The following is a 13,007-nucleotide window of genomic DNA, read 5'->3' on the forward strand; positions in this document are numbered from 1 at the left end:
GGCGTCACACGCCAGTATGATTGGCAGTTGGGGATTGTAATGTGTCAACACCCTCTCCGAGAGCAGTTGATCCTTAGCTGAGCAGAAAGCCTTCCCACACTCCTGTGACCATTTCCATGGTGTCCCCTTATGTAGTAACGCGTGAAGGGGGCTGAGTGTCGTTGCCATGTCCTGAACAAACCGACCATAATAATTAATTAATCCCAGGAAGGAGCGCAGCTGGCCCACATTTGTCGGGGCTGGGGCCTCAGCAATCGCCCTGAGCTTTTCTGGGGATTTATGAAGGCCCGTGGCGTCAATATAATGTCCCAGGTATTCCAGTGAGTCCTTGAAAAACTCACATTTCCCTCGCTGCGCCCTGAGACCAAACTTCTCCAATCGACCCAGCACCCCCTCCAGATTCTTCAGGTGCTCTGCATCATTACACCCAGTTACCAATATGTCATCCAAAAAGCAGTGCACATTGGGAAGCCCCTGGAGGACTTGATCCATAATACGCTGAAAGATAGAGGGCGCTGACGTTATGCCGAAAGGCAGTCGGTTATAGCAGAACATCCCCTTGTGCGTTGTGATGGTGAGATATTTGCGTGAACTCTCCTGCACCGGCACCTGCAAGTATGCGTGAGCCAGATCCAGCTTGCTGAACCGCTGCCCCCCCGCTAGCGAAGCAAACATATCCTCTATCCGGGGTATTGGATAATGTTCAGCACAGAGGGCCGGGTTCACCGTCACTTTAAAATCCCCGCAGATGCGCACACTGTCATTCTTCTTAATGATAGGCACAATGGGGGTTGCCCATTCACTGAACTGCACAGGCGAAATTACATTTAGCAGTTGCAGGCGCTCTAGCTCAGCGTCCACCTTTGGCCTAAGTGCATAGGGAACCACCCGGGCCTGACAGAACTTCGGCTGATATTCGGGCTTGAGTGTCAGAGCTACCTCAAAGCCCTTCAATGTCCCCAGTTCATCCTTAAATACATTGGCATGCCCCTTTAACACTGCTTCCAGCGTGTTCCCCTGCATGCGTTGTCCAGATCTAACTGTTTTTATGGCTCTCCAGTCCAGTCTCACTCTTCTCAGCCACTCACGGCCGAACAAGGGGGGTGCATCGCCTTTCACCACATATAGTGGGAGCCGTGCTTGGTCTCTGTTCATTTGAACCTTCACCTTTACCACCCCCACTGGTGCGATCACTTCACCTGTATATGTTTTCAGCAGGATGTGGGTGTGGCGCAGGCGAATATGACTGAACTTTTCACTATACATTTTCTCTGATATAAGTGAAACGGCTGCCCCCGTGTCAAGCTCCATGTCAATCATTTGCCCCTCCACTTTTGGCCTAACCCAAATCACTGATGAGGCTGAACCGCCCTGCTGAGACACATCACCTGCTGCATCCACCCTGTGCAGGGCTAATTCCCCATCTGAATCAGACCCTGTATCACTCTGCATCCCCCTGGTGTTCATCTTATTTATCCGCCTTTTTGACCTTTCTCCCCCTCTGTCTCTTTGCTCCCATCTTGTGTTAATCCCCCCTCTGTCTCTTTGCTCCCATCTTGTGTCACTTGCTGCTTTATTTTCCTGCTTGCTCTCTCTGCATGTACGTGCAATATGGCCTTTCTTACCGCAACGGTGACAGGCCTGGTCCTTGAAGAAACAGCCACTCTCCACATGATTCGTCCTCCCACACCGGGTGCATTTTCTCCCAGGTGTAGATGAGAGAGACATCGCATTCACTTTTACAGAGCTGCTGAGCTGTTGTGCCTCCCTCGCCACCGTTTCCATAGCAACGGCTATTTCCACCGCTCTGTGATAGGTGAGAGCATTCTCGGTCAATAGTCTCTTCTGTATGGACTCGCTGAGGAGACCACACACGAACCGGTCCCGTAACGCGTCTGACAGGTACGTGCCAAACTCGCAGTGCTCCGACAGCTTCTTCAAATCCGCAATATACTGGGCTATTGTCTCCCCCTCCGATTGATGTCGTTTATGGAAACGGAATCTTTTTCCGCAATCACAATGGGCTTGGGAGAAAAATGGCTTTGCAGTGCTTGCACAGTCTGAGTATAAGTTATATCCCCCGGTTTATCCGGAGCAATCAAACTGCGCAGTAACCCGTATGTTGTTGCCCCTATTAGACTCAAAAACACCGGAAGCCTCTTCTCATCGGAAATGTCATTTGCAGCCACAAAATGTTCAAACCGTTCCACATAAGTCGGCCACTGCTCCGTCGATTCATCAAAAGCCACGATATGCCCGATGATACCAGCCATCCCTCTGTGTGATTGTCCCGCGGCAGATCCGCCGACGTTAGCCCCTTCGCTAACCGGCGTCAGTGTAGATTCCTCTTCCACTCGTTCCGTCATCAAACAAACGTTAGCGTGGATTCTTTTCAACCAGTGCCGTCACTGGATGAACCGTACTCGTCGCCATTTATTATATATGTGACCCGGTACAATGGTAGCATATTAATCACACTGGATACGCTGTTTACAGGGACTACAGACTATGGCTGTAGCTGTCTTTATTGCCATAACAACGAACCCGGAAGCGGGCTGAGCTGTCACCTTAAGAAGTGCTCGCCCTCCCCCTAGAGGGCAGGAATAGGAATGGTGAGGTCGTAACACACCAACAGCCACATACATCACATCCCCAGGGGTAGACCGCCTGCACAGCTGTGCGTCAGGATCAGGAAGACACGGCAGTGTTGTCTGTCCATGTTACCGGATGCATCCATAAAGGCCATCTCTCCACTCTGCTTAAGGCCAGCATGAACCCTCTTCATCAGAGGAGAGCAGATCACGACAAGGAACTGCCTACCATCCCCTGTCTGGCTCACTTTGGCACAGTCACTCCCACACTGAGCATTGTACATTTCAACCTGCCTCTCCAGAGCCTCTCGCACCCCCTTCCCCTCTGAGCTTCCATACTCTGCCTTGAATATCCGGTGGTACAGTCTGTTAAAATACAACATGACACACAATGAAAATCTAACAATATGACATCAGTTCATGTTGATTTGAACATACAACACATATCACGGTAAAACAGGTACAGGATGTTGTCTCATGTGAAAGTGTATACATCACCACAAACAATATATGGGCTGACTTTGTAATGTCAGTACTATCCAGTCATCATACATACGCATAGCAGAACCGCAGGTCAGGACAGATGGAGCGGTCTGCTGAGGCGTAGATGTACTCATCCCCATGTTCGACCTGCAGATCATACTTGAACACGTCCAGTGCAGAGGACGGCGAGTGTCCAGACTCGAACAGCTTGGTGAGCTTCTCTACGGCTTCGCTGCCCACATCCTTGTGACGCACAGCATCAGCCACATGGATGTTGTGATTGTGGATATTGCTGATATACACGCTCATGGGATAGGCGGGAATGTGGGGATCAGTGCTCCTGGTGTGGTAAAACATATTGTTAAACAGAGAAATAAAAAACAAAAAATATAAAATTTGAATTCCATTTGGAATGTAAATGGGTTTGTGTCTTACACATACGTGCTCGGTCGTCCACTGGAGTCCACAGTGCGCACAAGGGTGATCTTCATTCCAGCCGGGCAACCTGTGTTTTTAGACACCTTGCCAGGTGTGGTTGATGTGCACCTGGTGTTGTGCTGGCACCTGTAGTCTCTCTGTATACAAATTATAAGATATTTATTTTACCAGAAAGATCCTCCCAAGATGTTGCTTTGTCATGAACCCATGAACCCAAGTAATGACATCCACTGTAGTTATGCAAATGTGGTTGAAATGGTAAATAAGAGTCAAATGATCCAGAGCCATCATATATTTGGAGACAAATATTATAGTATCAGCCATAAATGACCTTTCAGCTGAACGTACTGAAAGTGGAAAATCACTTCTAAGGGAATGTTGACATTACCAACTCTAAAAGAACAACATACTCTGAAGATGATCTTCTTGGGTCTTGTATGGGCCACTCTCCAGGTGACCTGCATCAACCTTGCCCACACCAGGATCTCCTCCTCAGACTGGTGAGTCATTCGCACAGTGGCCTCAAAAGAGGTATGGTCAACGCAGGATGGGTTCACCGCACGTCTGTACGTGCAGACATGATATGTGTAACCCTTCGGTAAAAAGTCCTTCAACACACAAGCAACAAGATGTTATTTTTTTGAAAGCCAGTAAATACTAACAAAAAAAAGCATAGACACTTAGAAGAAGCAATGTAGTCCCCCCCACCCACCCAACCTCCTCCAATGTACAGTTTCTCTTTTCTGTATGTCATATATGTTATCATGAATTGAAAATGGGGGACCCTGATGTAAACAAAACGATGAATTGAAAATGTCTAGGCCTATACCACAAGTTCAAAATCTGGTATGTCATAAATGTCTAGATGTAGCAGTACTGTCTATCTGTCTACCTGTATGTCATATATGTTATTATGAATTGAAAATGGGGGACCCTGATGTAAACAAGACGATGAATTGAAAATGTCTAGGCCTATATCACAAGTTCAAAATCTGGTATGTCATAAATGTCTAGATGTAGCAGTACTGTCTATCTGTCTACCTGTATGTCATATATGTTATCATGAATTGAAAATGGGGGACCCTGATGTAAACAAGACGATGAATTGAAAATGTCTAGGCCTACCACAAGTTCAGGGTACGCATCCAGATTAGATTCACATGACGGAGTACAGGGAAAACGGTCATCATTGCTGACGCGTGTTTTAAGATTTGCTGCCATATTAATGTGCGGCATCTTTTTTCTTTTCTTGGCGAGCACCGCGATAACCTTACGCGTACCTTATCGTTTTGTTTACATCAGGGTCCCCCATTTTCAATTCATGATAACATATATGACATACAGAAAAGAGAAACTGTACATTGGAGGAGGTTGGGTGGGTGGGGGGGACTACATTGCTTCTTCTAAGTGTCTATGCTTTTTTTTGTCAGTATTTAATGGCTTTCAAAACAGTACTGCTACATCTAGACATTTATGACATACCAGATTTTGAACTTGTGGTATAGGCCTCAACATGAACTGATGTCATATTGTTAGATTTTCATTGTGTGTCATGTTCTATTTTAACAGACTGTACCACCGGATATTCAAGGCAGAGTATGGAAGCTCAGAGGGGAAGGGGATGCGAGAGGCTCTGGAGAGGCAGGTTGAAATGTACAATGCTCAGTGTGGGAGTGACTGTGCCAAAGTGAGCCAGACAGGGGATGGTAGGCAGTTCCTTGTCGTGATCTGCTCTCCTCTGATGAAGAGGGTTCATGCTGGCCTTAAGCAGAGTGGAGAGATGGCCTTTATGGATGCATCCAGTAACATGGACAGACAACACTGCCGTGTCTTCCTGATCCTGACGCACAGCTGTGCAGGCGGTCTACCCCTGGGGATCCTCATCACCCAGTCAGAAGCGAGTGAGGTCATCTACCAGGTAGCCCCCCATTACAATAGCATAATACTATACTATAGGGATGCACCGAATGGGAAATTCTTGGCCGAAACCGATACCGAAAATACATCTACATTTACATTTAGTCATTTAGCTGACGCTTTTATCCAAAGCGACTTACATGTTCTGTACGACAAGCCATCAGGAAGGGCACAACTCTATCAGCTGAGCAACAATGTTCATCAAAGTGTTGAGTGCTACAGTGTAGGTTAGTTTATTAGGACAAGTGCATGACAGTAAGGTTAGTTAGGGTTAGATTTTTTATTTAATTTTTTTTATTAATTCAGATAATGGTTGAAGAAGTGCGTCTTTAGTTGACGGCGAAAGATTGGACGTGTTTCGGCTGTCCTAACTGGGGTGGGTAGTTCATTCCACCATTGTGGGGCAAGGACTGAGAATAGGCGACTTCTCTTTGATGACCCTCCCGGAGCTTGGATAGGAGTAGGTCTGAGGCGGCCATAAGATGCAGAGCGTAGGGGTCTTGAGGGTGTGTAGTTAGAGACCATTGACTGGAGGTAGGCGGGAGCGGTTCCCTTTGCCGCACGGTATGCTAGGTCGAGGGCCTTGAAGCGGATTCGTGCAGCAATGGGGAGCCAGTGCAGGTCCCTAAGAAGTGGGGTGACATGGGCCGACTTCGGTAGGTTTGAGATCAGGCGGGCCGCTGCGTTCTGAATGAGTTGAAGAGGCTTACTGGCAGTGGCCGGGAGGCCAGCGAGCAGTGCGTTGCAGTAGTCGAGGCGGGAGATGACTGTTGATTGGACGAGGAGTTGGGTGGCTTCTTTTGTCAGGAAGGGGCGGATCCTTCTGACGTTGCTCAGGAGGAATCGGCAGGTTCTGGTTGTCGCTGCGATGTGAGCAGAGAAGTTCAACTGGTCGTCGAGGACAACACCAAGGTTCTTGACGGTCGGGGACGCGGTCACAGCTGTATTCTCGACTGTGATGGAAAGGTCGGTCAGGGCGGAGGATTTGGCCGGCAGGTGGAGCAATTCTGTTTTGCTTAGGTTCAGTTTGAGGTGGTTGGTCGTCATCCAGGCGGAGATGTCGGACAGACAGGCCGAGATCCGCTCAGAGACGAGGATATCTGAGGGAGGGAAGGAGAGGAAGAGTTGAGTATCATCGGCATAACAATGGTAGGAGAAGCCATGAGACGTGATAATGTTACCCAGTGATTTAGTGTAGAGAGAGAAGAGAAGGGGTCCTAAAACCGAGCCCTGGGGGACACTCGTCCGCAGGGGGGCGGGTGGCCGACAGGGTCCCTCTCCATGACACTTGGTAGGAGCGGTCATTGAGGTATGATGACAGCCATGTCAGCGCAGAGCCAGCCAGTCCCATTCCTGCGAGGGCCGCGAGGAGGATCTGGTGGTTGACTGTGTCAAAGGCTGCAGATAGATCTAGGAGAATCAGGACAGAGGAGAGGCCTTTCGCTTTTGCTAAGTGAAGTGCCTCTGTGACCGCAATGAGGGCTGTCTCTGTGGAGTGACCGGTCCTGAAGCCTGACTGATTAGGGTCTAGGAGGTCATTCTGTAAGAGATAAGCAGTAAGTTGGCTGGATACAGCACGTTCAAGTGTTTTAGAAAGGAAGGAGATAAGAGAGACAGGGTCTCAGCTTCTGTAATGGGAGAGAAAGATGACAGAGTGAAGGATGAGGTTCTCGATTCAGCATTTGGAATGGGTGGGGGTTGGGAGAAGGAGCTGCGGATGTTCTCCACTTTTTCCTCAAAGAAGATCGCAAAGTCTTCGGCAGAGAAAGATGAGGGAGGGGGGGGGGGGTGGGGGGAGAGTGAGGAGGGAGGACATGGTAGCATGCAGTTTGCGTAGATTCTTTGGTCATTTTCGGCCGAAAACTTTCGGTGCATCCCTACTATACTATACTATTACTTAGTTGACGGTTATCCTGATATTGAAAAGGTACAGTAAGTGCTAATACTAGTTAACCAAGGTAATCACAGTAACCGGTTATTGCTACATCCCTACTTCCAGGGACTGGAGATGCTGAAGTCCCTCCTCTCTGAGAATGCCTTCTCAGGCAGAGGAATGGCAGGTCCACAGATATTCCTGACAGACGACAGCACAGCAGAGAGAGCAGCCATCCACAGGGCCTTCCCGGAAGCCACGCTCCTCCTGTGTAGTTTCCATGTGCTGCAGGCTGTGTGGAGATGGCTGCTGAACAAAGACCACAACATCCACATGGCTGACAGGCAGGCTCTGTTCACAGTAGTGAAGAACATCATGTATGCCAGGGAGGAGAGTGAGGCAGATGGCTTCTTCCAACAAGCCTTGCAGATTGATCTTGTGAACAGGTACATATCCCAGACAAATGGGAGACTCGGTACACTCGGAGATCACAAGTACATTTCCCTTTATAAACAAGCATTCAAGTGCATAAATCAATGCTTAAGCATCAATGCAATGCAATGGGTCACAGGTCACTCCAGAGCTGAGCGACCAGACCACATTTATGGGAGCTGACGGCATTGAAGGTGGAGACTTGTTTTTTCAAAATTGTGTTCATTGTCATGGCCAATAGTCAATGTATTTATACATGCATTATAAATACAACAATTAGGTTGCTCAACACGTGGGATGTCCATTGGCAAGGCGTACCTCTAGGTGCTGACACCTCAAAGGCTCAATCTCCTCTGCTGACCATTTTTGAATTTATATAAATGTTTACACTACAGTTCAAATACAATATCATCTATTGCTCCATCTTTTTTCAGCTGTTTTAGCCAGAGAGAGGTATCGGTCCCAATTGGAGGAGTTCAAAGAGGAGTTCCACGAAATGCTGACCAATGAGGAACTTCAAGGGGGAGCGTCAGCCATGATAAAGATCTTCAATCAGCTGAAGGGGAATCCCTCCAAGCTGCTGCCAAGCTCTGGTATCAGCCATGCATCAAAACGTGCACACAAGCTCAGGCGAGTCGCTAACCGTGCTGGGCCAAGCATAGCGGCTCAACCCACCTCTGTTGCCCATCGTAAAATTAAGCTCGGGGGTCGACGCCGGCTCGCTGCGGGGAGGCCGAAGAAAAGTGTGGTGAGCACAGACCATCGCTATAGTTTCCCAACAGGAGTAAAGTCTGGAACACACCACAGCCTGTCACAAGCAGTAGAGATGTGTCGTAGCAATCCGAAGTGACATTGACCACCAATATAGCATGTACATAAAGACCCAGTGCCTCATCCGGAGCTAACAGTGTATTGCACTACCACAGGACCTAGCATGTCCTACCATGCTCTGTAAATAACTTATGTACATATACCGATATGCATGCCCTACTTTGTTTACTTGTTTTATTACCAATATGCATGCCCTACTCTGTTTACTTGTTTTATTGCACAATGTCGTTCTATTGACAGGACCTAAATAACTTATGTACATATACCGATATGCATGCCCTACTCTGTTTACTTGTTTTATTGCACAATGTCGTTCTATTGACGGGACCTAAATAACTTATGTACATATACCGATATGCCCTACTCTGTTTACTTGTTTTATTGCGATATGCATGCCCTACTCTGTTTACTTGTTTTATTGCACAATGTCGTTCTATTGACGGGACCTAAATAACTTATGTACATATACCGATATGCCCTACTCTGTTTACTTGTTTTATTGCACAATGTCGTTCTATTGGATTCTATTATATGTTATTACTATTGTATTATGCACATTGTTGCATAATCATTGTAAACTTGTATGCAAATAAACAACTTGTGACAAATAAAACTCTTGACTTGACTTGACCACCAGCCTCTCTCTCTTAAGGCATTAACTGGGTTAATTAATCTAAATGTTATATTGTAACTGTCTAGTTATTGATTTATTGAATTGATTGAAAACTGTATTAACAGATTGCAGAATGGGTACAGTAGTACAGCTCAATACATACAATTGTTAAGGCCAGGGGATGCAGACCAGAGAAAGACTTTCGTCTTGTTTACATCAGGGTCCCCCATTTTCAATTCATCGTAACATATGACATACAGATAGACAGTACAGTTAGGCATTAACTGTGTTAATCTAAATGTTACATTGTAACTGTCTAAAGCATTAACTGGGTTAATCTAAATGTTACATTGTAACTGTCTAAAGCATTAACTGGGTTAATCTAAATGTTACATTGTACAGTAAGTGGGGAGTGTAAACAAGTTGAACGCTGGCTGTGTTGTGAAATGTGCATAACGTTATGAATAAACCGCGAAGTCACGCGAAATAACGTTATACGCGAAGCTATACAAACCAATTACATAATCCTATCCAACATATGTGTAAAGGCACACACAATGATTCGTTATGGCGTAATCAATACTTCCATGCGTATAAATTGCGTTCGCGACCTCCATGTTTTGGGGCTATTCATCAGAAAACTGGGATCCGGGATTCGGAGAGGGGCCAATCAGAGAGGGGCTTCGCTCAACCAATCAGAGAGGGGTCTGCAGAAATGGTCTCAACCAATCAGAGAGGGGTCTGCAGAAATGGCCTCAACCAATCAGAGAGGGGTCTGCAGAAATGCGGCTACGAATTGTAGAGATGCACACACGAATCCCCGCCGGGGAAAACAGTGGAATATTTGTCTCAAAATTCTGTCCGTAACTTTTAATTCTGTCCGTAACTTTTAGAATTCCGTACGTAAATATAAACAAATCAAGCGTGTTTTTATGATTTATGAAACACAAATTGAGAGGTGTGTTTGTGTGGATTGTTTTTATGATTGTGGAATCTACTTCTGCGTTTGTTTATTTTTGATGGACCTCTAAGAAGAAGAAGTGTCACACACGAATCCCCACGGGGAAAACAGCGAAATATTTGTCTCAAAATTCCGTACGTAACTCCAAGTTGATCAATTGTGTCTTTATAATTCCGTACGTAAATCTAAGCAGATCAAGCTGTTTTTAGAATTCCGTACGTAAATATAAACAAATCAAGCGTGTTTTTATGATTTATGAAACAAATTGAGAGGTGTGTTTGTGTGGATCGTTTTTATGATTGTGTGGATAGTTTTTACGATTGTGGATTCTACTTTACGATTGTGGATTCTACTTTTGCGTTTGTTTATTTTTGATAGAAATCTACCCCCATACGTCGTTGCCTCTATGCATTGCACAGAGTCTTTCATGGGGTAGCACACCAAAGATCTCTCTATACCACATTTGTATAGATGGAGGCTTATCCTTAATCCAGTTTATCAGAATGCATTTCCGGGCTGAAAGTAGAAGTTTATCAAATAGTTTGAATTGTAAGGGTGTCAAATGAATTTCCTTTGATGGGAGTCCCAGTAAGAAAGCTCCGGGCCCTCATTCATCAATTTTTCTCAGAAAGTATTCTATTTTCATACGTAAGCACAGAATTTAGAATGTGTGCACGCACAAAAAAAACTGGACTTATCACACGTGCGTACACAGGTCCTACGCACACCTGTCTTGATAAATATGACTTTGATCCTACGTTTGAGCTTGTGCACTGTTTTAAGTATTTGCATACCAGAACCGCCCCGATTAACCATATACGGTAATGGAACACCCCCATGAAATGTGGAAAAGTGGACTAACCCGAGCAAACTCTGAGAGACTTCACTGAGAGCGAGATTGATCACCGAGGTCCTCCAACCAACAAATTGAACGTATACAGCATTTCCCGTTGTGAACAATCTTATTTGGAAACATGACACACAGAATAATAGTATTTAGCGTTTTATTTTAAACAATATTTAATCGTATGATTATAGATATCTTTAGAGAATAAATAAATCCAATGAAGTTGCCAAGTTCACAGACAACTCTGCGCTCTAATGCCTATTATGTGCGCTCGTCATGAGCCCGTTCTGGTCAGAGTCATATGGCTTCAGTGGATAACGATGATCTGCATTTAAGTGAATATGAATGAGACTCCGGCCACCGGCACATTATCAGCCAAAATGCGCATCGCAGATTATCTGTACATTGACCAAGTGGAATCCCGTTCACATTACTGATTACTGATGGAGCAAACTCTGAGAGATTGTTCACAGAGGCGCTGCCGAACCAAGATATAATATGATGTGTATAATATAATGTGTGTAGAGGCATATGCTACAATCTATTTTGTTGTTGGTATTAGGCAGCCTATATGAAGTACATATAATAGCAGCCAGCCCATAGCCTACATTATGCAACAGTAACTTGCGCATATAATAACACACAGCCCTGCGAAGCCTGCATACAGTAAACTAACTTGATCATTAATCTAGCTGTTGTATCTTTACGCTTATGAAAACATTAAATAATATGTATAGGCTAGGTTGTCGCTTTAGCCTATATTCTCAAATTGCATTTAATGGCTGAATGAATGAAAACTTTATTTAACAGATTGCAGAATGGGTACAATACAGTACGGCTCAATACACACAATTGTTAAGGGGATGCAGACCAGAGAAAGACTTTTGTCTTGTTTACATCAGGGTCCCCCAACTCGAGTCCTCGATATCCTCGCGGACGGACCAGTATACCTTTATATCATATCATATTCATATTCATATCATAGTTTACTCTATCAGCCTACCAGCATGTAATACGTTCTTTGTTAGAACTCAACTCGTTATTATTTTGCGCATAGATTGCAGAAATACGGGGACGTTTTGATTTAGGCTTTGACACAGAATACAAGTCATGATATCACCCACACGATATATGCTCTGTGTCCAGAGCATGTATGCTTTTCATTCATTTAAGACACATTTATTGCAAGGGTTTTGTATACACATACACTCAACAAATAACCTCTGTCTGTTCTCGTTGCAATGCGTTTATATCGTGGGTGTTCATATGACTTGTATTCTGCTTACAGCTTCGGGGTTCCACTTATTACGTTTAACAATGGCAAAGCCTTTTAAATATAATCAAAACGTTCCCGTATTTCTGCAATATATGCGCAAAATAATAACGAGTTGAGTTACGCGGAGCGCAGTCAGTGCTTATTTCCGCATTGTAAAAATATTCTACCACCGGGCGCCAACTACGCATGGTCCGACCTGTGCTTAAATATACGCACAAAGTCAAGCACAAGTTCAAATTGATGAATCCCACACTTTGCTTAGAAATGATCGTACGCACGGGTTACGCACATATCTGTGCGTAAGTCAAGTTGATAAATGAGGGCCCAGGATCCTTCTTTATTTTCAGCTTGAAAATGTCGCTTAACTCACGAGAGTTAACCTTTCACTACCACACTACAGAAGGTTAACCCTTTCACTACCACACTACAGAAGATTAACCCTTTCACTACCACACTACAGAAGGTTAACCTTTCACTACCACACTACAGACGGTTAACCTTTCACTACCACACTACAGACGGTTAACCGTTAGGGTTAAGGTTAATAAGAATGGGTGAGAGAGGAGGCAAGAAACACAGAAATACAACACGAGTCCATCAAGCCAAATTGGCTTGGCTAAGAGCCCTGCTACTCACACAGTAGCCCAAAGGAGTTTGGCACGACAAAAGAACGCAACACTAAACTGACCTGGTCCAGTGACAAAGCAGCCAAAACGTCACTCTAACCATTCCTTCCATCAGCACA

Source organism: Notolepis coatsorum (genome assembly GCF_963971535.1).
Source record: "Notolepis coatsorum genome assembly, chromosome: 5".
Taxonomy (NCBI): Eukaryota; Metazoa; Chordata; class Actinopteri; order Aulopiformes; family Paralepididae; genus Notolepis; species Notolepis coatsorum.